Source organism: Mustela nivalis (assembly GCF_964662115.1).
Source record: "Mustela nivalis genome assembly, chromosome: 4".
NCBI lineage: Eukaryota > Metazoa > Chordata > Mammalia > Carnivora > Mustelidae > Mustela > Mustela nivalis.
Window position 1 is genome coordinate 78,161,093 of NC_139023.1, and position 26,400 is coordinate 78,187,492.

The 26,400-nt window shown below is 32.5% G+C and overlaps 1 long non-coding RNA gene across 1 annotated transcript in view; it reads right to left on the reverse strand.

Annotated features, from left to right (window-relative positions):
- Positions 1-26,400, reverse strand: part of LOC309862753 — a 49,858-nt gene that overhangs the window by 2,830 nt on the left and 20,628 nt on the right. Inside the window, exon 2 of the long non-coding RNA XR_014310695.1 lies at positions 2,610-2,701. This is a non-coding gene — a long non-coding RNA (uncharacterized lncRNA). The remainder of the gene's footprint in view (positions 1-2,609; positions 2,702-26,400) is intronic.

The following is a 26,400-nucleotide window of genomic DNA, read 5'->3' on the forward strand; positions in this document are numbered from 1 at the left end:
TACAGGACACCTGGGTGGCTCAATGGGTTAAAGCCTCTGCCTTCGGCTCAGGTCATGACCCCAGGGTCCTGGGGGTATCAATTTTGTTCATCAGCTGGCATCGAGCCTGGTATCAGACTCTCTGCTTGGCAGGGAGCCTGCTTCTCTTCCTCTCTCTGCCTGCCTCTCTGCCTACTTGTGATCTGTCAAATAAATAAATAAAATCTTTAAAAAAAATTAATTCTGGGAAATAGAAAGAGACAAAATTCTCCCCAATGTTTTTTCCTGATGCTTTAAAACTTTGAAACCAAAACCAGATAAGAAAGTGTGAAATAGAAAAGTTAAGCTAATCTCTTGGATGATTATCTATTTCTATGTTTATACACATTGCAAAGCAATTCCCAAAAAGGTATCCCATCTATTTATGAAAGACTTCTAGCAAACTAGAAGAAAATTCCATAATTTGATGAATCTTTCTCCATTTGTCCAAGCAACAAAGGACTGTTACATAAAACATGTTTTAAAAATTCCTGTGAGGGAGGAAAATTCTTGTGAGTCAAAAATCAGTGGAAGAGGAAATCCAGGTGGTCAGTACATATAACAATCAGGTAAATACAAATTTCAATTATTATGAAATATAATTTATGCATACCCAGTTGAACAAAAAAGTTGAAAATCTGACAAATAATTTTCACTCCAAGGGATGTATTCACATTCTCACAAGAAAAAATATTATATGCACATTTATTAAAACTTTCTCTTTTTTAGAGCAAATAAGAAAATAATCAAGTAAAAATAGATATATAGTTCTATAAATAGAAACAGAGCTACATCTATCAAGGAAGATATACAGATCTGTATGCCATTGGAACATGAATTTTACTTTTTATAAAATAAATTATAGTAATTAATAAAAAGCAATCTCTGATATTGTTTATTTAACAAAAATATAATGTCTGATAAATCAAATATTAAGACAAAATAATTTCATTCTGAAATACTTAATAATTATACTCCCTTCAACACAAGTAATTTTTTTTCCCAAGAAAAGGATATAATGGTAGAATTCATCTTTCAAATCGGAAATATGACATAATTTTTCTTTAGTTTCTCTAGGTCAAAAATGTATTTGTATTCATCTCTAAGCTGGTCACTGAAGTAAACAAATATCTTCATTATTAAAATTTTCTACTTAGGAAAGAAACAAGCTATCAGGTCAATGAAATATCATGAGGAAACTTCTATGCATATTTATACATGAAAGACACCAAACCAAAAAGCTATATACTATATTATATAATATATAGAGCATTTTGGAAAAGGCAAAACCATAGAAAGAGTTAAAAAAAAATCTCTTGACAGGAGTTCCTGGGCAGTTGGGGCAAGATGAATAGGATCGACAGGGGTTTTTAGGGCAGTGAGACTATTCTATATAGATAGAATTATGGATTCTCCATGGTGGATACATTATGTATTGGTAGAACCCATAGAACTTACAATACAAAGAGAGAATCCTAATGTAACCTATGGATTTGAGTTAATAATGTATCAATTTTGTTCCTCAATTGTAACAAGTGTATCACATTAATAAAAGAGATTAGGGAAAAGGGAAACCATACTTGAGGATATACATGGGAATTTTGCCCTTCTTGCTCTATTTTCTATAAAGCTAAAGCCATTCTGAAGAAGTCTATTATTTAAAAACATAACACACATATTCTAAAAGTAGATAAATAAACTATCATTATATAATACAATCACGTGGAAGAGATAAAAATACACTCACTAGGGCAAATAACTTTTATTTTTATCATGTCATTAAGAAATATGAGTAAATAATATGTATTGTGATGAATATTATGGGTATCCTTTGAACAATTTTTTCAGTTGGAATGTGTTTGAAGATAATGTGAAATAAAATCTTCAATTTCAACGTTTGATAAGCCTAAGCTTTATGTGAAGAATGAATCTACACACATTATATATGCACACCTGAAAGTAAAAAAAAAAAAAAAAAAGGAGCTAGATACTGCAGATATTTTTAGGCATGTGCAGATGGCACTCACATTCATTTTAAGTTCATTTAATTCAGTGTGATCACTTTCTATTTTGCACTGCTGAAAGTTGTTAGACCTCCTTTGTTTGTCCTAAGCATCTCTGTCCATTTCTGCACAACAGAGCTCTTCCTTTATCAACTTTTCAGATGAACTAATTGTGTGTGTGTGTGTGTGTGTATATATATAAAATATATGTGTGTGTATATATGGATATATGGATATATACACTATATATATTTATGCATGTGTATATATTTACATATATATAAATATATATATTTATGCTTAATATATTTATATATTTATACACTTGTGCATATATGTATATTTTGTCTGGAGGACTACTTTCTGAACCCTTTCTTCATTCATTCTAAAACTTTGGGCTTTCATACTTTTTAAAAACACATCAGTGGTGAGAATTTTCAAAGGCTCTGACATCATCCTCTTCCATGCTATATTGTCATCAATTCTTTTTATGTTTTATGAACCTTTGTATTTCTTTCCACCTAAGTGCAGTATATTTCTAGTTGTTCTGAGAACATGTTCTAAAAATCACTTTCTGTAATTACTTACTGAATATGTTGATCAGTTGTGTTCCATATGTATTCTTTATTTGCTTCTCACCAGTCATCTCAAAGTCATTTTCGGCCTTTCATTGTAGACTGCTTTTAAATTTGAATAGAAGGAACATAAATTTTATTTTCTTGCCTTTTAATGGCACAAGTTTTGATTTAACTAATAGTATGAAATTGGTAAACATTTTCTTTCCTTGATCGTCATTACTTCAGCTTTCCCTGAAAAAAATCTTTCCTAAACTACTTTTTACACTGAGCAAATAATTAAGTGACTCCATTTTTTACCCAATTATTGTACTTGGATGCGAGGGGGCAGTGATATAGTGGTTCAGAATGACAGCAATAAAGCCAACGTGTTGAAATGAAAGTGTATCTCTGTTGTTCTCTAGTGATTTCTCAGGAAAATTACTTGCCTTCCTGTGCCTCAGTTTCATATGAAAGGGAATAATATCAGCATTTACCTTTTAAGGTAGAAAAGAAAAATAAAATTTGGGTTTATATAATTGATATGTTTGGCATATTATCTAGTGTCTAAAATTGTTCAATGGTTATGGTCTACTTATAAGGCCATAGCCATGATTATTTTAAATGTATATTTTATGTAATCTGGAATACTGTTTTCTATAATATATAATATTCTCGTACAGTCCAGGAATTTAGATTTCTGTGTCCCTCTTTAAACCAATCTGTACTTTGAAGATCACTAGTGGATACATGCTGAGAATTAACTACTCAAGAATTTTGACTTGTAGGCAAGTGGTTTGGTCTTCATTATGGAATGTGAAACAACTGGTAATGAGACTGGAAGTCATATTTTTGGGGCATCTGCAAAGTTCTAAAGATTGTAAAGCTTATCTATTAATCTTCATAAGCAATGTATGAATTTTGTGTCATTACCTCTTCATTACCAGAAAGAAAATGGATCTTTTGGTGAAGAAGTCAGATTGGAGTTTTGGAGCCTTAATTTTCAATCCCATGTACTATCTGCCTCACTACTGTAAAAATAGTCACACAAAGTTCTATAATCTGCACTATAATCATCTAGAAAGAGCCACTTAGTCTATATTTTATTTTACTTTATAAAATGTTTATATTTTATTGATCTTAACCATTAAACATTTCAATTTGGGTTTTCACTAAGAAACAAAGTAATAACATTTCTCCACTCCTGGTCTAATTTAGAAGTGCATCACCAATCTCTACTGAACAACAGGTTAGTGATTATCTACAAGGCCAGCCTTTCTAGGTATTCTGCTCCGTAGTAGGTCTATGTATCCAAGTGATGTGAATTTTAGTGTTTTCAAAAATGTATTATCTGTGTTATCATATTTTCTTTTCATGTTATTCTATTAAATTTTATTCACAATATTGATCCATATTAATAGTCAAAATTGTTTTTTTGTTTTGTTTTGTTTTTTGATTTTTTTGGATACAGTACTTTATTTTTATTTATTTTTTATTAACATATAATGTGTTATTTTTTTCAGAGGTACAGGTCTGTGAATCATCAGTCCTACACAATTCACAGGACTCCCCCATAGCACACACCCTCCCCAAGGTCCATCGCCCAGCCATCCCATCCCTCCCACGCATCTCCCCTCCAGCAACCTTCAGTTTGTTTCCTAAGATTAAGAGTCTCTTACGGTTTATCTCTCTCCCTGGTCTCATCTTCTTTCATTTTTCTATACAAATAGTTGAAGTTTTAAAGTCACTTGTTTCTGTCACAAGTCTGTGCTTCCATTGCTTTTCGTTTCTCCTTTTGTGGTTTCTGTTTCTTTAATGACAGCACTATTATTTAATTAGTCCAGTAAGAATTGTTTTTAAATTATTTATTTATTTATTTTAGAGCCAGAGCATGAGTAGGGTAAGGGGTAGAGGGAGAAACAGATTCCCTATGGAGCAGAGAGTACTCTTTGAGGCTCAGTCCAAGGACTCTGGGATCATAACCTGAACCGAAGGCAGATGCTTAACCAACTAAGCCACTCAGGTGCCCTAGAAAATTTTGAATTACCTTCTACTTCTCTTAAATTAACTGAAAAACTAACTAAGGTACCAAAAAACCCCTGTGTCTGCCATTTCCACTGGGCTGTGTCTCTGAAACAAGTTCCCCACCTTTATGCTCTTCCAATAGGACTTTTGATTCCCCATCTACTCGCTTGCATATCCTTCTTCCTTGTCACCAACAGAATGCCACTGTGAAAACACACTGGTGGCTGATGTGCTAAAAGAATTGTTTCATTGGTTTGGAAGAACTCTCATATTTTTATCATTTCACCCATTTTTGTTTTATGTGCTTACCTTCAACTACTTTTTCAACAATATTTTTGCTGACATTACTAAAATCTCCATTCAGTGTTATTAGCCAAAGTCATTTACATGTCCAATCCCAAAGTCAAATCAGTGATAAAGAGTATCTCACCCATACTAAGAAAAGTGTCAAGGATGTGGTTATATAATGTATGTATAATGATATTAGAGAAAAATAAGAATTTGGCCAATAATTCTATCTGTACCTATAGGATGCTATGGACTGACTTGTGGTACCTCAAGGTTCATATGTTGAAGCTTCAACTCCAAATGTAATGGTATTGTGAGATGGGGCCTTTAGGAGATAATTTAGTTTAGATAGTTCGTGAGAGTGGTGCCATTAATGGGATTACTGTCCTTATAACTAAAGTTATCAGAAAGCTTAAGGTCCCTCCCCACCTCTGCCCTATGAAGACATAATGAGAATGAGGCTCTCTATGGAGCAAAAATAGAAATCTCATCAGAATCAGATCCTGACACTCTGGTCTTGGGTTTCTAGCCTCTAGAACTGTAAGAAATTACATGTCTATTGTTTAAGCCAGCAGATGATGATGATGATGATGATTATTATTATTATTACATTCTGAGTTGACAAAAACAATGATGAAGAAGCCCAACATCATTAAAGGGCAAAAGCAGCCTGAGAAACTGGATAATTGGTTTTACATTTTTTCTATAAAATGAAAAAAAAATAAAACAAAAATGTATATGGGTTCCTACCACCTTCATAGTTCTACTGATGACATAATACTAAAAATAATTAACCTTAATTTAGTAATTACTCTATGCTAGTTCCTCCATTAATCAATTATATGTATCAATTTTCTTATTTTTCTGAGATATGGCCCTCTGTTTAACTTTACCTTACAAATGAGAGAACTGGACACAGAGGTTAAGTACCTTAAGGAGGTCAAACAACTAGTAAATAGTAGAGTCAGGATTCAAACCCAGTTGTTACACCAGTACTGCACATCTTATTTCTTATGAGTTAAAGCCTCATATTCATACATTGCACAGAATTCCAATGTCCTCATAATATTTCAGTGATCTTGTTAAAACCTAGACTGCAAAAAAAAAAAAAACCCAAAAAACCCAAAACAAAACAAACAAACAAACAAACTACATCACTTCATGCTACCTTAAATCATCCCAGTCTCATGATTCTCCTGAGCCTAACTTCACCCTCTTCTTTCTCTACTGTTCTCCTTACTGCTGCACAAACACAAAGATTGTTCTTGCCTCAGTATCTCTGAATTTGCTGTTTCTTTCTTCTTGTAATGCTTTCTTCAAACATTTATATACAGTTTCTCTTAATTGATATGATATACATTTAAAGGCTTATTCTTTTGAAATTGATATTTCTTAATGTCCTATAACCTTGATTTTTCTTTATGCAATTGACCTAGAAACTTTGTCATTATCTATCCTACTAATCAAACTTTATGGTTCCTCACAACATTTATTACTATCTGTAATATTGTTCATTTTTTATATCTCTCTTAGTACACTAAGGAACGGGAATTGCATTTATATGGTATTGCTTAGTGAGAGTAGCAATTGGCAAAGAGTAGTAATTTAGTAAATATTTTTTGCATAAATGGATATAAGACAAATGCAATTTATTTTTTTCTCTAGTTTAGTTTTTTCTAATCTTCTCCTATTAAAATATAAGCACCATAGTATAAGGAACTTGCACAGCTTCTTCAATACCAGAGACCTATTCTTTAAAAAAAGTACGTGTGTACATAGTATATGTTGAATCAATATTTAATGAATAATGGATATATAAATATTATTTCTTCATTTTTTGAGACAAGAAGATTGACAAAATAATTACTACTATAAAGCAGAATCAAGACAATATCAGATCTGATCCAAATTGTTTTTGTTGCATGATTCCGGGTAAGGGAAAGTTTACTTTCCTGAAAACACAGAGATTTCTTTCTTTCAAGAAGAAAAATAATGATATGTCTCAGGGACTATCCCAGAATCAAGATTTTTAAAGGCTAGATCATTAATGAGGATGATTTTGGAACAGGGCATGACCAACAGTAGCCAGGGGAAGGTGTTCTATAAAAGCATAATAGAGCCTGAAGAAAATAGTTTGGGCAAAGAATTGAAATTATGGTGTTTTAGAAATTTAGTTGTTCTGGTGAAATTCTCATACCAGTTTAGAAATATGACTTAACAGTTTCTTGTTTGTAACTCCAGAATTTGTGTTTTTACTATTCCATTTACTACATATTTAATATATTTTCTGTATAAAATAATACTCTAAATATGAAACTTTTGAGTTTGTCAAAAAGAATTTTTTCCCCCCAAATTTGTGTCAGTGTAGAAGAGAACAGTGGGTCCTGTCATGTTTTTTAACATCCTCAAACGGTAACACCTGATAGAATAAGTTCTTCACACTGTAAAGTGACCCCTCTGAAGTAAAACTTTTATTCTAAATGATAAAGAAGGCTACTGTTCCAGACGATTTCTCCCAGCTTTTAAGGCAGTCCTTACACTTATTTTACTCTCTCCGAGTTTCTTAAAACATACAGAGATTATCTGCACTTCTTGGGAACACTCTGTCAAGGTTCTAATGGGTTTGAGACACAGTAAAAGACAGCTTTGAGTGGGACCAAAACAAGAGTGATAATTTTTTTGCAGACCTATCTTCTGCTAGGCCAAATATGAGGTATGGCATTAAGTTAGTAAGAAAAACAACTAGGGCTGCTGCGTGGCTCAGTCAGTTAAGTGTCCAATTCTTGATTTCAGCTCAGGTCATGATGGGCTCCGTGCTCAGTGACGAGTCTATTTGAGATTTCTCTCCTTCTCCCTCTCCCTCTGCTCCTCCCTTGGCTCTCTTTCTCTCTAAAATGAATAAAATATATCTTTAGAAAAGGAAAAATAACTATAAATCATAATCCCGATACCAACACAGTTTACAAATTGTATATATAGATGAATCATATCTATCCTTATGTTGCGGATAGTATATTCCAAAGTAGGACCAAGGATAAGTGCGAAAAGGTAATAGAAAGGGGGAGATAATTTCAGAAGGGCTGGTCAAAGAACGCCTCATGAAAGATCACATGTCAGCTGTGATTTAAAGGATTTCAGAATTCAAACAGATGTGCAAAATATAATCTACTAAATTTAAAAAGTTCCACAGTATTCACTAAATTATACTAAGATGACTCCAAAGCATTAACACACTTTGATCCTTGGTTATCTAGATTTGAAACAAAAGAAGCTTAAGTTCAAGCATTATCATGTTCTGGAAAAATTGTGATGAGAAACCAAAGGCAGTACACTCTCCCAAGGAATAAGAATATTTCATGCTTATTATTTCATACTGCCTATGTCCTATAGAGAAGACGTTGGTATATAGACTTAAACATGTCTTTAACACAGATATTTTAAAGTCTATCAACAAAGTACAGTTGGGGGGTTTTAATTACATAGTATTGCTGCACTTGTGAAAACAAGGTAAAATAATTAAGGTGAAATAGTTGGTTGGGTTCTGCCATAAGCTTAAGATTAATAGGAAAAGTATTAAATCTCCTCTTTTGTAAACACAGACTTTTTTTTTTTTTTTCCTGAAAGCTCTTCTCACACTGTTTATGTTGAACCTTTTAAAAATAAAGGAATACCTGGGCAATAATTTAAACAATCCTTAGTAAAGTGTTTTCTTATGATACTAAAAAGAAATTCAGAGTTAGGGAGGCAAATCATGATAATAATTTTCTATGTAGCTTCATGAACACAAATAATGGCCATAGTCAAGGAATATTTACTCAGAAATAATTTCTTATAAACAGTAATCATTTGAATTCACCAAAAGATCGATATGTAGAAATTAACATAAGTAATCTATTTTGAAATTCCAATGGAAAACCAACCTTATATTTACTTATAATTTATGTATCTTATAGTGTTTCAAATGAGAAAAAATATTTTATTATAAAAATAATTTACATTTCTTATAAAAATGATAAATTATTTGAGTGTAACTTCAGTGGAACAGGATAAATATCTGTGACATAGCAAATAAATCACATGCTACTAAATATATCCAAACTGACCTCAATTGCTTACAATTAACTGCAGACGACGTTGAGAGTTTGGCTTGCCAATTACTTGACAGAAGGAAAACTGTAGGCTGGCAGTGAGCATACACTGGCATCCAACTTTCTGGGACTCCCTTCTTTAGAATGCATTAATTGTTACTACCAGATTGTATTTACTAACAAGATTTCAGAGTCTATCACACATAAGATCTACATTTGTATCTGTTTCATTTTTCTTAAGTTATACTCATACATATTTCAATATCATCTGTATGGTCACACAAGAAAGGAATGATTCAGTTGCTAACAAGCCAAAATGTCATCACGGAAGTGTCATGTTCATGTCAATACTTAAAAAAAAATTTTCCCCCAAATAATCATCTACTGTTTTAAAATTATTTTCCTTTATTTTGATAAATTCATTTCCATTTCATGTTACATCCAGTTAATTTATCACAAGAAATACGTTGCAAAATTTGGAAATATCGTTTTGGCATGTCCATGAGATTGTTTTATTGTAATTCATATCAGTTCCTTGAGTAAAAGAAATGAAGTAGAATTAAAATATTAACTTCATATTTGATCATTTATTTCTCAAAATGAAAATGTTGAACAGAATACATAGCAACTAATGATAGAGACAGTATTAAAAAGAGACAAAGAAAAAATATACTTTATTTGAGGGAATAATTCATACTATTACAGATTTTGGGTTTTTTAAATTTCTGTTTAATAAATGTGTTAAAAATTAAATGTCCTCTAATTTTTAACAGATTTTATATGCTGAAATAACCTTAGATATAACCTAACTATCCCCTTATAAAGCTTAGAGTGTGTAAATATTCTCCAGAATGTATATCTAACAGAGTTGTTAAGAATTGAGATAGCTAGTTAATTTCCTTTTTATGTGATTTCATCTACAGTTTATTTAGTCCCCAGTTGCAGCCCTTATGTTGCTTGGTAAAATTAGTTCCATCATTTAATAAATTCATCCTTAATGCTACTCATCTTGGGAAACAATACACAAAGTTGCCCATCGATACTTATATTGAAATCTACCATTTGCTTCCTCTGTCAATGTGTCATAGAGGGTCTGATAATGTGATTATTGGTCTTTTTATTTTTGCACAGTATTTTTTTCTTTGGCAAAGTTGACGTTCATATTGATCAACTCCGCAATTCATTTTGGATTGAGTATATATTGTTCATAAAAATTATCCCTTCATTTTTCTTCAAGGAATGACTGAACATGAATTGAAAATTTTAGTTTGACAAAGCCAATTGACAGCACTACATAAATACTAAACTACATTTATGTGAATTATGAGAAAAGTAATTCTGCTTAAAAAGCAAAGAATACAAGTTGACATACTATTTACTTTTTAATAAAAATAACTAGAACCATTCAGTTATTGTAGATAACACAGATCTAATTATGTATTATTGAATATACCATAATAAATTATAATTTTAATTAATCAGTCAAATTCATTAGCAAATTATTTGTTTTGAATCATAAATTCATTCATTTATATCATACATTCATGAAAATTATATATACATATACATATGTATATATAATTTATTTATTGACAGACAGAGAGACAGCAAGAGAGGGAACCCAAACTGGGGGAGTCAGAGAGGGAGAAACAGGCTTCCTGCCCAGCAGGGAGCCCAATAAGGGGCTCAATCTCAGCACTCTGGGATCATGATCTTAGGCAAAGGCAAACATTTAATAACTGAGCCACCCAGGCACCCCAAAAATTCTATTTTTGAATGTTTGTTCTATTTCTCATTTTTTCATCAAAATGATTGCTATTTTTACATTAAGTGAGATTATAAAGATGATGGAGATTAAGCAATGTTAATTTAAATGTTACTTTGAGGTTTTAAACTTCTTATACATTGATGCTCCATCAATAGCATGCCACTCATATTCATTAATATCAACTTTAAAAATGTTATGTGGTTGTCGAAGTTAACATATATTATTACAAGTTTTAAAATTACAAGTCATTTAGAATAATTTTTTTAATTTTTGTGAACCTATCTTTAAAGATGATTTTGATCCATATAATAATACAAAAATAATGTTGAAATATCTTTTTATATAATAGATGGGCTGATAATAGGTGAAAATGAATAGAGATGACCACACTTTTTTGTTGTTGTCGTTATTATTCTCAAGGAAATAGGATTTATATCTCTCCCACCTAAGACAGTTTATCTCTTATTGTATATTGATGGTGGGTGGGTCTTTGGTTGTTTAACTAAGAGAACACAAAAAGAGTAGCACTTTCCTTGACTGTCAGTTATGGGCCTGGCTCTTATTAGACCTTGATGGCCTGCTTTTTTTTTCTTGAAGTACTTGCAAGAGGCAACTTCTTTCACAATCATGTTGCCAAGATGTGAGAAGCACAAGACACCCATGTAAATGATTTTGTTGACAGCCCCAGTTAGACCCAGTTCCCTATCATTAACCATCAGCCCTGTGATTAAATCATTTTGGAAGTGAATTCCCGAGTTCCAACAGAGCTATTCTAACTGGCACCATGTCTGCTCAAGTCCTGCCCAAGTGATTAAACTGTAAAAATATTAAAAAAAAATTGTTTGTTTCAAACCACAGGTTTTGTTTTTGTTATAATGGACTCTTTAGTACTTTAAAACAATTTTTCTGTTTTTTTTTTATCAAGTATAGTTGACACAAAACTAAAAATTAAGTGTAAGAACTGATGTAAATCTTCGTTCCAAAAACTTTTCCTTTATACTCCATTCACCTACCTATTTTCTGCTTGAAGTATGTATTCAATGATACAAATATTATCTTTTTCTTTTCCTTTCTAATGTCTGTTTGCTTCCTTTTTTATTGTTCTGACAACTTTATTTTAATTTTTTCTAACTTATGAAGAAAAATAATAGATCCCCTTAATATTCAAGTTTACATTTTATAACATTAAAATAGTATTATGAAACCATGTACTAAATTTTAATAGCAGTTTTGTAGTGTCAAAATTTTCATACCAACAATTACATAGTTGTTTTGATCAGTAGTTCACTACATAGTAATCTCTAATTAGGTTTTTGTAATACATATTTTTGCCTTTTAATGGAGAAGGAATATTACTTTGTGATTTATATCATAGTAAAAGTCATTGTACATTTAAACTAAGAATTTAGTCATATTATGCTGAGACTTTAAACACAGTAGATAACAAGAAATGCCTTATAAATATCTAATTTAAATAGGAAGCTTATAAAAAGGATTTTAAAATGTTTTCAAATATTTCCTTGTCAATGTATTAGTTGAAAAAGCAGGTTTTTATTTAGCATTTTTTAGATCATTTAGTTTTCTTGATTTTTATCTCGATTCCCAGTTTGTAGATCAAAGCTGTAGAATATATATTGACCAAATTAGGATAATATGCTTGATTTTCATCTGAGAGAAAATTATTGTAAAATAATGATTTTGGTTATAATGACATTATCTAACATCTGCTTGAAATGCATTATAAGGTTTATGTAGATCATCCATATTTAAAGTTACTTAAAATATATAAGAAAAATAATTTCAAATAATCAAGATATTTATTGTTTTTAATATATAAAAAACCTGAGCAGGATCACCTTTGTATAGTTTACTATCTATATAACAATGCACAATACTGGGGAGAGGTATAGGATAAAAAGTCAGATTTTCAGAGCCAAGTCAAGATGTAGAGTGTTTTTATTCTAAACATTGACAAATAAACAACAAAAGGAGAAGACATTTGAATTGAGTTTAACTGAGGCAAACATTACTTCATTACTTCATAAAGGAATCATAACTATAATGAATTCATCAGATGGAGAAAACAGGGCAAAGTTTTGATGTGAAAAGAGGATTCTGATTGTCTAATGATAGATGTAAAAAATAATATAATAAAATATAGAGACTCAGACTCATGAGGTGATGATTCTTAGTTATCAATTAAAATAGATGACTTACACTTACTTTAAAAGATTGCACTTACAAGTAGTAATCATTTACCTTAGTTTTGGGGGGAAAAAAAACTGCAGAATCAGAGACTTAAGTAATAATCAAATAGATGTAATATAAAATCCAGTCACATGTGACATGTTTTTAATATGAAGCACATACAATAATTAGTTTGTTAAAGTTAGATGTTGTATGCTACACATGAATTATTTCCAAACACTAGTTTAAAACTTTTAGTCAAATATCCTTTCTGTGCCTTTCACATTATCTTGTACAACAGAATTCATGATTTCAAGGCACTGTCAAGCATTAAAAACAACATTAAAAGCATTAAAATTTAAAATTTAATCTTTTTTTAAAGATTTTATTTATTTATTTGACAGACAGAGATCACAAGTAGGCAGAGAGGCAGGCAGAGAGAAAGCAGGCTCCCTACCAACCAGAGAGCCCGATGTGGGGCTGGACCCCAGGATCCTGGGATCGTGATCTGAGCTGAAGGCAGAGGCTTTAACCTACTGAGCTACCCAGGCACTCCTAATCTCATTTCTGATTAAAGTCTCTCCCTCTTTTATTTATTATCAGTGCTGTCAGAAATTATGAAGGGAGATGAAATGCAATTGTTTCTCTTTCCTCTAGTAGGCTTTCTTCTCTAGAGTGTTGCAAGCCAAAGGAGAGAAGACAAATATCCTTTAGTAAGCAGATATACTCCTTGGGGTGCCTGGGTGGCTCGGTGGTTGAGCATCTGCCTTCAGCTCTGTTCATGATCCCAGGGTCCTGGGATTGAGTCCCACATTGTGTTCTTTGCTTGGTGGGGAGCCTGCTTCTTCCTCTCCCACTTCCCCTGCTTGCATTCCCTCTCTAACTGTCTCTGTCTCTGTGTCAAATAAATAAATGAAATCTTAAGAAAACAATCATGCAAAAACAAAAACAAAAAACACAAACAAAACAAAAAACAGATATACTCCTTATGGCAGTACCTGGTTATCAAGGTAATGTTGACTGGTCTCTGTCATGTCCTCGATATATAGGAGATGTCCAACAGCCACATGACTCTAAATGCCAGTAGTGTAAAATTTCCAGAGGAATGTGGAGAAGGCCTTCCTGATACAAAGTTTTAAAGAGGGCTATCTGCTTAGACCTAAAGTCTTTTGTCCTTCCTCTCTTCTCTTAGTTACACTTGCAGAAAAACTTGCAGAAAAACTTACTAAGTTACACTTAGTTACACTTGCAGAAAAACCTCACAGTTTTTCTTGGTAGGTTTTTTTTTTTTTTTTTTTTTTTAGTGATATGGGGGAATATCTAATTCAACTGAAACACAATTGAATTCCATGGCATCTCTAGGAAATTTCCTCATCCTTGCCAAACCAAATAGTGAGAACACACTTTTCCTAAAATATTTACCTCCCCAAACGTCTCTCCTCAGCTCACTCTCTCACTCTCTTTGATCAAATAAGCATTGGCATCAGTTTAGCTTACCCTTTATGTAAGCAGTTCTCAAAACTGGGGATTCTATATCAGGCCTCCTTTGTTCAGGCACCCTGGTATCTAATGAATAATTTTGTTTCATTTCTTCACTTTTCCTCAAATTCTTCTCTACTTTTTTTTTTTTTTTTTTTCCTGTTTTCTATGTTTTGGTTGGGTGTGAATAAATACGGGAGTTGAACTGATGGTTGGAGAATTTGCTTACCAATTGTTTAAAAGTTCCTTCAGAAAATGTGGCCATTGGTTTCAGTTTAATTTTAGTTTGGGGTCCTAGTAGCAACTATTGGAGACTCTAGAAGGGTGTCAAAATGCATCTCATTTTAGACTTTTAAAAAGATTTTATTTATTTGACAGAGAGCATGCTTGAGTGCATGAGTACATGCTTGAGTACATTGTACAATCATGTAGGGGCAGAGGGAAAGGGAAAAGAAAAAGAGAAAGAATCCCAAGCAGATTCCATGCTAAGCACAGAGCCCAATGCAGGGCTGAATTTCATGACCCTGAAGTCATGACTTGAGCTGAAACTAAAGAGTTCAATGCTTAACCAACTGAGTCACCCAGGTGCCCTTCAGTTTATATTCTAATTATATAGTCAAGAATACTTAATTTCCAGAACATGGATTCCTTGCTTTAAGTCCACATTTACTGATTAGCTTGTATAGTTCAAGAGTGATACAATTCCTTCCTTCATGAAGCCTAGGTTCCAGAAGTAGAAAAATACCATTAACATCATAATAAAACACAAATAGAAATTTATTTTTAATTTGATTATACATCATGAAGATAATAAAATCAATGTGATAAGAGAAGAGTGACTGTGATAGAACATTAGGTAGGGCTATCTGGAAAGGCCTTTTGAAGGAAATATCTGGGTTGAGATCCAAAAGATATACAGAAACTGGTCATACAAATATAAGAAGATAAAACCTTAGTGCACATGTTTATCATAGAAGTAATGTTGATATGTTTCAGGAAAGAAAAGAAGAACCAGAAGGATCATGAGGCTAGAACTTATGGCTTAAGAATGCATTGAGAAAAGATCAGATAGATGGCTGATTTAGAATCAGTTGACCCTGATAAAGAGTTTAGGTTTTCCTCTAAGTGCAAAGAAAAGTTACTAAACATATTTTAGGTAGAGGTTTTGAGTTATGTTTTGAACAACAGAATGAATTTTAAAGGATAAAGACAAAGGTAAGGAAGACTTTGGAAGAGAGAGATGATGACAATGGAACTAAGAGAGTAAAATAGAGAAAGAAGTGGATTAGAAATACACTTGCTAGAAGTTCCTGGGTGGCTCAGTGGGTTAAGTGTCTAACTCTTGATTTTGGCTCAGGCTATGATCTCAGCTTCATGAGATCGAGCAGCATGTCCAGTTCTGTGCTTACTGTGGAGTCTCTCTAAGATTGTCTCTCCCTCTTCTTCTCCCTCTCCTGCCCTGCACTTTCTCTTTCTTTCTGTTTCTAAAATAAATGAATAAAAAACAAATAAATAAATCTTAAAAAAAAGAAATATACTTGCTAATGTATTAGAACACAAGAAGAATGCACACATCTTTCTGTGCATATGAATAGAAGATTACGGGAAAGAGAAGGAGTAAAAATAAGTAAAATATTTGAACCTCTGTGTCTGGGGCATTCCATTTACATAGATAATGATGAGCAGTTGAAGAAAAGATTCATGGATATACGAAGGAAATAAAATGGTTTCATTGTGCATATATTACATTTGCAGTGTCCATGAAATATTCAAATGGAGAAACAGGACATGAACAACTGAAAAGACACTGCCAAAGAAATGCCATAAATACCAGTAAGAAGATGAAGTTAGAATTTTAAATGAATTACTAATGGCTGATGAATTACTAATGGGTGGCAGGGGAGTGTGATGTTACTAGAGACTTCAGGCATTGAGTACTCTCACACTCTTACAGGCTCTTCCTCCAAAAACCTCATTAGACATTTTATAGGATGATTAGGGGAAAATGCTGAGAAGTCACCAGCCTGAACTGGCTGAGAATGAAGAGCAGCCACCACAAGAACTCCACTTACACACATTTTACCTATTGCCCACATGGGACAGAAGCCTATATATACCGGGGAAATATAAGAAATTGGCTCTTGCAATTATAAAGGCTGAGAAGTCCTAAGGTTTGCAGGTTTGCAGGTTTGCAGGTTTGCAAACCAGCAAACTAGAAATCCAAGAGAGAGGATAATACTCTTCCAGACTAAGTTGAAGACCCAAGAACAAGAAGAGCTTATGGTTTCAGTTCCAGGCCAGCTGGCAGGCTCAATCAAGCCTAAGAAGATCCAGTTTTTTAGTTCATATTCAAAGGCCAGAAAAGATTCATGTCCCAGCTCAAGCTATCAGGCAGGAAGAATTTTCTCTTATTTGTGGAAAGGTCAGGTTTTTTGTTCTATTCAGGCCTTTAGCTGGTTTGGTACGTGCCACCCACATTAGGGAGAGCAATCTATTTTACTCATTCTACCAGTTCAAAAGTTTTCTCATTTCAAAAACCACCTCATAGGTGGTATACCTATGTATACCTCATATACCCAGAATAAATTTTAACCAAATATCTATCTAAGCACTCCATGGCCCAGTCAAATTGACACCCAAAATTAATCATCACGGGAAAAAAAAAAAAAAAAACATTCTTGCATTAGAAGTCTAAGAATTAGGGGCGCCTGGGTGGCTCAGTGGGTTAAAGCCTCTGCCTTCGGCTCTGGTCGTGATCCCAGGGTCCTGGGATTGAGCCCCGCATCGGGCTCTCTGCTCAGCAGGGGTCCTGCTTCCTCCTCTCTCTCTCTCTGCCTGCCTCTCTGACTACTTGTGATCTCTCTGTCAAATAAATAAAATTACAAAAAAAAAAAGAAATCTAAGAATTAGAAGACTAGAATGCCTGAGAAAATCAATGGACAATCTCTGCAGTTGGGAGAAGGAAACAAGGGAGAATAACAGCAAAATAGCTATCCCTGATGGAGGACTAGAAATACATGTTAAACCAACCAGTTTATTCGACTGAATTGTGAAACCCCTGTGAAGGACATACTTCCCAGTTACAGCTGACAGCGTCTGCCTAAGACAGAGACATAATCGTAACCTCAGAAAACACAAACGCACACATACAAGCACACGAACCACCAGCAGCACCATAGCACTCATAATAATTTAGTAAAAACAGGAATGCAGCTGTGACAGCTGCAAGATACAGATTCTCTTTAGGGAAGCTATGTTGTGAAAAGAGGCAAAAATAAAATACCAGTATGTCTTTTTCTCTCCTTTCCTAGGTCACCCAGTATAAGGCAATACTTTAGACATATAGCAACTTTGCACTTTCTGTGAAGCTAACATATTTCTTTTATTTATTATCTCTCTACATATAATATTAAAAGATATTTTTAATATGAAAATGACTTTTAGCAAGTAAATCATTGCTACAAATATTAAATATAAAATCTGTTCATCTATAGATTGTAAATATATTCGATTAAAGAATGTTTCATCCTGCTGTGCTTTCTAGAACACTAAAAGTATATGCTTCTGATAGATAACCTATAATTTATGTTATGGGTGTTATTTGTGCATTTCTCCATGCTTACTTCTAAATTTTATTATGACACTGAGAAATACTACCCTTTGGAAAAACCTGAAAAATTAAAAAAAGATAAATAAGTCAGTGCAGCCACAAGGGGGAAAAATGAGAATTCTATGCCACTTCCAATTAATTTAAGATTATATAAAGTTTTATAAGATTTATGTATGTCTACATTTTACTTCCTCAGTGTTCAAAATAGCTTACCTTCAAAACTTCAACTAGTGACAAGAAATATTATGAAAGATTAATAAGTATATTTAATATAGCCAAGAAATGGGCTTCTTTATCAAACTTTGTAATTATATAAATGTGTAATACTTTCTTTAAAACATGGCCTCATATAATACATTTATCAATTGGCATATAGACAGTTGTCAGTATAACAGTATAATTTAAAGTCATTTTATGCAATATATTAATCATTAAATAATTCAGTAGCAGTGATTTGATAAATTTTTAACAACATATTTGCTTGAAATTTATTAAAGGCAAATATTTTCTACTTTGTAATATTTTACATGGTTATTTAAATATGATTATTTTATTTTTCACTATGAGGACTGAAATACACCATAGATGCATTTTTTTCCTTGATTTTTGCATATTCTGAATTGGTGAAAGTCATATTTAGTTTGAAGTTATGGCAGAGATGTGACCTGAATAAAGGAAATCTATAGAGAAATACAAATCTCTGGTGGTTGTTTTTACAAATTTGATTAATTATAGAGCTACTTATTGAGGCACAAAAAGGGAATGAGGCAAATGTCATAATTTGATTTCCACTTTTGGTATTATAACGTAAGATTAACATAAGAGAAAAAGGCACTGAGTAATTATAGTTGACAAATATAACTGTCTACTCTTAGCAGATGTAACTGTGAATCACAAACTAGTGTGCAAACACTGTTTTTCTTCCTCTGAAACTCAAAGTCAGTTCCCAATTTAAAATTCTCAGGCACATGGTAAGTTTTCTTAACATAATATTACATTTTTATAAATCACATAATAATCAAATTTTTATCAATTACTGCCAGTATTAAAAATGTAAGTTAAGGAAAATCACTTAATAGTAGAAAAGCTTTATCAGTACAAAATCTTTGGAACCTGGTTATACTTAGTTTAACGTAGACATTAAAACATTTATTTATTTATTTATTTATTTATTTATTTATTTATTTTAATGACATATTATTTTATTTTTGGTGAAGGTCCAGACCAGCACTGTCTAGTAGAAGTTTTTGCCATTATGGTAGATCTGAACCCTTAATCATGACTACAACTATTAAAATACTGAATTTCAATTTATTCTTAATCACTTCATATTGAAATATAAATAGACACATGTGGCTAGTAAATACTGTATTGGACAGCGCCAATCCATGATATAATTTGCATAGCTGGAGTGCTATTGAGTCTGGACCACAGTATATATCATGTTGTTTCTTTCCTTTTTTTTTTTTTTAAGATTTTATGTATTTATTTGAGACACAGAGAGAGAGAGAGAGAGAGAGTTCATTTAAGTAGGCAGAGAGGCAGACAGAGAGAGAGGGGGAAACAGGCTCCCTGCTGAGCAGAGAGTCCAATGCGAGGCTCCATCCCAGGACCCTTAGACCATGACCTGAGCCGAAAGCAGAGGCTTTAACCCACTGAGCCACCCAGGTGCCCCTCATGTTGTTTCTATTATATAACTTAATCCTGTCAATCTTGGTAAATTCCTTAGATATCCTAATATAACATCTATTGAAAATTAATCAACAGAATGCAAACTGACATAGATAATCCATCTAATAATGGGAAGACAATGTATTCTATTCCTCCATTCATCTTCAATCTACCTCTGCATAGAGTAAAGACATAAAGAAGGGAAAATCAGTTAAGGGTCTGCCTTCAGCTCAGGTCATGATCTCAGGGTCATGGAATCATGCCCCATGTGAGGTTGCCTACTCAGTGGGATATCTGTTTCTCCTATTCCCTCTGCCCCTACTCATGTGCTCTCTCTCTCTCTCTCTCTCTCTATCTCTCAAATAAATAAACAAAAATTTTTAAAAAAGGAAAGTCACTATTGTACTTAGAGTCCTTCAGAAATATAAGATATGCTTAGATGTGTAAATAATGTAATAATATTTTGTATTTTTTTCTAAAAATATTTTGTATTTGTTTGTATATTTTTTCTAAAAATACAAAATAATATTTTGCATTTCTTCTATGTTTTTTCTTTTTTTAAAATTTTTTTATTTATTTTTTTAATTTATTTGACACAGAGAGAGCACAAGTAGGCAGAGGCAGGCAGAGAGGCAGGCAGAGAGAGAGGGGGAAGCAGGCTCCCTTCTGAGCAGATAGCCTGATGCGGGACTCGATCCCAGGACCCTGAGATCATGACCTGAGCCGAAGGCAGCGGCTTTACCCACTGAGCCACCCAGGTAGCCCCTCTTCTATGTTTTTTCTGTAAGTTATCCTATATTGTCCTTAAGTGTTTAGTCTATTAAAATGTATATCCTAGTTTTGGCACTTCTTAACCTGGGGATAAAACGTTGATTTTTGTAGTTTTTTATTTTTTTATGTTTTAGGTTTAGTTAACTCATATGTCATATTTTGAGAGCATATATTTAAAATGCAATGTATTAATTAAATAAAAACATATAATTAATTTATCTATATAAAAAAGATGATATTTCAAACCATTTCCATTTAGCTAACCATATGACAAAAATGAAGAGCTATAGGACTGTCTGTAAGTGGTGAGCTGAAATAGAACCATAAGAGTGTATGTTATAAAAATATGCCATTGATTCCCTAAAAAGAACTTTTATAAATAATACTGAACTGTTCTTGTATAAACCTTCCATATACAGATTTTAGATAGATTAAGTTGACAACCAAAAACAGGGAATGATAGCCAACTTTCCCTATTAGATAGCAATATTATTTTTTTAATGAAATGCCATGCAGACAAATATCCAGTACAATGAACATTACTTATTTTTTTTTCCTTGTTACTATCTGAGCTGCAACTGTTCATGAAATAAAGTTTTATCTTTCAATTTTTTATTGTTCTGTAAATACTTAATATCTTAATATTCTAGTCAAATTAACTTTTAGCATTATACCATTGCCATCTTGTGAATAATATGAATTCTGAAATTATCTAATATTTTCTTCTTAATTTTTCATATATTATAAAAAATAATAAAAAATGTACTTCTTTAGATCTAATTAAGAAATTTGGAATTAATTATTTCCCTCAAATCTAATAAAGATAAAAGAGCCCCTTGAACACTTAACCCAAGTTATTATTATCAGCAAATTCCTTGAAGAGTTCATGTGAAAAAGAATCAATAGGCCTTCAATGTACTAATTTACTGTCTTCTCTGCTTTAGAGAAGCAGAAAAAAGTACAAGAGAATCACTACACAACAATGATTATGTCTCAGACCTGTCTCCTTAAGAAGTAGAAGAGGCAAACTTTTTTACCCTGTTCTGTACAGAGTACATAAACATAACATGTATGTAAAAAGTATATTAAACTCTATTTATAAAAATAAATGTTCAAACAAGAAGGAAATAAATCAATTATCAAACACTTGGCATCCCCCAAACATTTATTTATTTATTTATTCATTCATTCATTCATTCATTTATTTATTTATTTTTAAGATTTTGCTTACCTTTTTTTTTTTTTTTTTTTTTGTCAGAGAGGGAGAGCGAGAGTGAGCACAGGCAGACAGAGTGGAAGGCAGAGTCAGAGGGAGAAGCAGGCTCCCCACAGAGCAAGGAGCCTAATGCGGGACTCGATCCCAGGACGCTGGGATCATGACCTGAGCCGAAGGCAGCTGCTTAACCAACTGAGCCACCCAGGCATCCCAAGATTTTGCTTACTTATTTTTTTAATTTATTTTTTATATTTTTATAAAAATGTATTTTTATCCCCAGGGGTGCAGGTCTGTGAATTGCCAGGTTTACACACTTCACAGCACTCACCAAAGAACATACCCTCCCCAATGTCCATAAACCCACCCCCCTTTTCCCAACCCCCCTCCCCCCAGCAACCCTCAGTTTGTTTTGTAACTTTTTCTTACTTATTTGACAGAGAGAGAGAACACAAGCAGGGGATGCAGGCAGAGGGAGAGGGAGAAGTGGGTTCCTTGTTGAGCAGGGAACCTGATGCAGGGCTCCACCCCAGGACCCTGGGATCATGACCTGAGACAAAGAGAGACATCTAACAGACTAACCAGATGCCCCTCCAAAACCATTTACAGAATACACAGATCTATTAAGATAACAGACCAAAAAAACAAACAAACAAACAAACAAACAAAAAAAACAATTTTCTTCAGTTTAACTATGGAATGCTAGAAAACTCCTTACAATCTTTTATTTCTAATCACTATTTTTATTTTTGGCAAGTCATATGTTTCTAAGCTTTTATCCATGTGCTCACAATTCTCTTCAGACTAAAATAAAAGATGAGAATCTAGTTTTAAGGATGTGGCTAAAAACGTAATTGAAATAATAAGCAGATAGTATATTTTACACACCACATAGTAGAATTCACTTGTAAGCAATTGGTAGTAAAAGCTTAATGCAGTCTTGAAACTGAGTGATTTTTCCAAGGCATGATTTCTACTTTTAAGAGGCAAAGGAAAAAAAAAATGAATTTGATATGGAGAAAAGTTTCTAATTACTTTGGAGTATTTTTTAAAATATAAAGTTAATACAAGTATATATTATACAAATTTATAAATAAAACAACTGATTAAATTAACATATAAAAAGTTATATAGCCAATATTAAAACAGAAATGCAACTTTTGTTGAGTGCTTACTATGTGTTAGATAATCTTTAGCACTTTAAATAAATTAATTTTTTCAATCCTAAGGATACATCAATATATTAATTACTCTTTCTATCCTCATTTTACCATTTAGAACTGAAACTAGATAGCAAATTTGCCAAAGATACCAACATTAGGAGTTGCAAATGTCTAAATTCAAATAAAATCAATGTGACTACAGACCCTCGTCTTTAACACATCTTTTAACACAACTTCATGATCCCCTGCAAATTCCTGTTAACTGTACCAATCCCAATCTTTCTTTTTCTCCTCTAATAAATAGTTCGGTAGTTATATTCTAATTGAATTCTATGCACAGTTACTCATTTATTTGCTCAATAAATACTTTTGAATTAATTATATAAGAGACCTTGTACTAAAAACTGAATTTATAGCACTGAACTATAATGTCATTGTATAAACTCTCAGGAAGCTTATAATTTACCCACACAATAGATAAATGAATAGTCATATAACTATAAGAATTTAAAGAGAAGAGCTAGTATTCCCGTGTTAAAAGTAAATAAAAACTTTGAAAACACTCAGTAAAGGTAACTTGATAAAATAAATGCTGGAGAACTTTAGAAAATGACAAAAAGAGGAAGAAATTAAGGCCCTATTAGGATTTTTGCCTTAAGAATGCTTTTCAAGTCTCTTCACAGTCTAGTTCACTGTGAAAAAGCCTAAACCGGATGTCAATGATGAAACATCATGGTTTTAGTGATGAAAAAAAGATGATGTGACAGTTTGTTCAGTACAACTATATTGAAAAAAATGTCTTGGCTGTTTATCAGAGAGTGCAAGTAAATATAGATTTATGTGGTTTAAATAAAAATAAAATATTTAGTTATGATTTCTTTCTTTAAAACACAAGTACTAATTATATGAGACAAAGATGATGTATCTACTTATACTTATTAGTTATTTGTCAAGTAGAAATTATGGCTAACATGCATACCAGTCAGGTATATATTTTTAAATAAAGTTACACAATCTGATATTTTTCTTTTAGATTTATTAAGATTTTTGCAGCTTGTTATGTGATAAGTTTACAGATACTTTATAGACATTTACTTAGAAATTGTATTCACTCAATGATTAAAAGTCTGAGCTTAATTCTCATTTTTCTGTAGTAAAATTTAATTTTCTTTGAAAGTTTTTGGGATATATTATTTTATTTCAACATTGTGAATTTTATTAGAATATGTCCACACTGGTCTTTTTTTTTTTAAGATTTTATTTATTCATTTGGCAGATTGAGATCACAAATAGGCAGAGAGGCAGACAGAGAGAGGAGGAGGCAGCATCCCTGCTAAGCAGAGAGCCCGATGTGGTTGCTTGATCCCATGACCCTGGGATCATGACCCAAGCTGAAGGCAGAGGCTTTAACACCCTGAGCCACCCACGTGCCCCACACTGGCCATTTGAAAAAAAAAACTCATTCTTTGTTGTTTCTCTTTTCATATTTTAATCTTGTATTATTTTATTCTGTGAAAATACTTCTTAAATTAATTCTCTAAAAAAATGCATGTATGATGGACTATTACTCTGCCATACAACAGAATGAAATCTTGTCATTTGCAACATGAGTAAAGCTAGTGAGTATAATACTAAATGAAATCAGTCAGAGAAAGACAAACATCATATGATTTCACTCATGTGGAATTTAAGAAACAAAACAAATAAAGAAAAAAAAATGAAAGAAAAACAAACGAAGGAACAGACTCTTAACTACACAGAACAAACTAATGGTTACCAGAGAGAAGGTGGGTGGGATGGAGGACTTAGGGGATGGGGATTAAAGAATACACTTATGATGAAAAAAAAATGATATGCATGATGTGATATGTATGTGATAAAAAGATATATGCAGGGGCGCCTGGGTGGCTCAGTGGGTTAAAGCCTCTGCCTTCGGCTCAGGTCACAATCCCAGGGTCCTGGGATCGAGCCCCACATTGGGCTCTTTGCTCAGCAGGGAGCCTGCTTCCTCCCCTCTCTCTCTGTCTGCCTCTCTGCCTACTTGTAATCTCTGTCTGTCAAATAAAATAAATAAAATCTTTAAAAAAAAAAAAAGATATATGCATGGGGTGCCTGGGTGGCTCAGTCAGTTAAGCAAATGCCTTCGGCTCAGGTCATGATCCCAGAGTCCTGGCATCAAGCCCCGCCTTGGGATCCCTGCTCAGTGGAGAGCCTGCTTCTCCCTCTCCCTCTGCCTGCCCCTCTGCCTACTTGTGCTCTCTCTAGCTCTCTGTCAAATAAATAAATAAAATTATATATATGTATAATTTTTAATTTTATTATGTTATTCTTTCAATTTTTCCCTTCTGGTGATAAATAAGTGATCTCAAAGAACTGCTAGAAGATGGTGGTTACAAGTTTAATAATGAGAAATGCATTTGTAGATAAATACACAAATATATTAAGGAGGAAACGTGATGTAACGAGCACTGGGTATTATATAAGACTGATGAATCACTGACTTCTACCTCTGAAAACAATAATACTTTAGATGTCTATTTAAGTATTTAAGTATTAAGATGTTGAATTTAAGTAAAAAAAAAACTTAAAAATATTTTTTAAAAAGTACACAATTACATGTATATTTTCTAACCTTGACTGCGTGAACAAGTCTCAGCATAGTTATTGACAAAGCAAACAAATTTCTCTTAACATATAATATGCAGCATGTGGTAAATTTATTACACTATGTTTTTGTCCAAATATAATTCAGCTACAATTTATATACATGCTAGTCTATGTCATTGGTTCAGGGCTAGTTAATTTGACACTGACATACTCATTTAAAAGAGATTGTTTCTCCAGCCTAAGCAATCAAATCAAGCACGAGCATGTGAGAATTGGTTCTGTAAAGTAGGAAAAAAGCAAAACCAAAACAGAGATGATTGAGGTAGGCTTAGATGACTAATTCAAATGTCTCCAAATTCCTGTATCCTAACTAGTATGTAGTTTCATTTAAAGACTTAAATTAATCCTGTAGACTAAAATAGACTTTATTAGGGTCAATAAATTAAAAACAAATTGCTATTTCATTAGGATACAATTACCATAAGTATTAACATATAGTAAGTTCAAAAGTAATACCAGATTAAAGAACTCCATCAAATTAACATCAGATAACTTCTGAAAAGTTAAAAACCAGAGAAGACTTCAAACACTCGTTCACTAATACTAAAGGATTTCTGAACAATGTTCATATCTGTATCACTTGAGATTAAGAAGCACAACATAGCTAATGCTCAATAAATAGTTGCGAATTGACCAAATGACTAATTAGAGTTCTAATTTTGGAATAAATTGTTCATTTAAGAAGTGCTTTGGGGAGTGTTATATCTTCTAATTATTCTGGGGTGATGTGTGCCACCCATGGTAAATATCTTTTTAATTTATATTTCATAAGAATGAAATATTATTAATAATAATTACTTTCATAATAAAACTTAACCTACATTTTGATTAAACATTATCTTTTTTTAAAGATGTATTAAAATTTTATTAGGGTTTATCTATATAATGTTTTTAT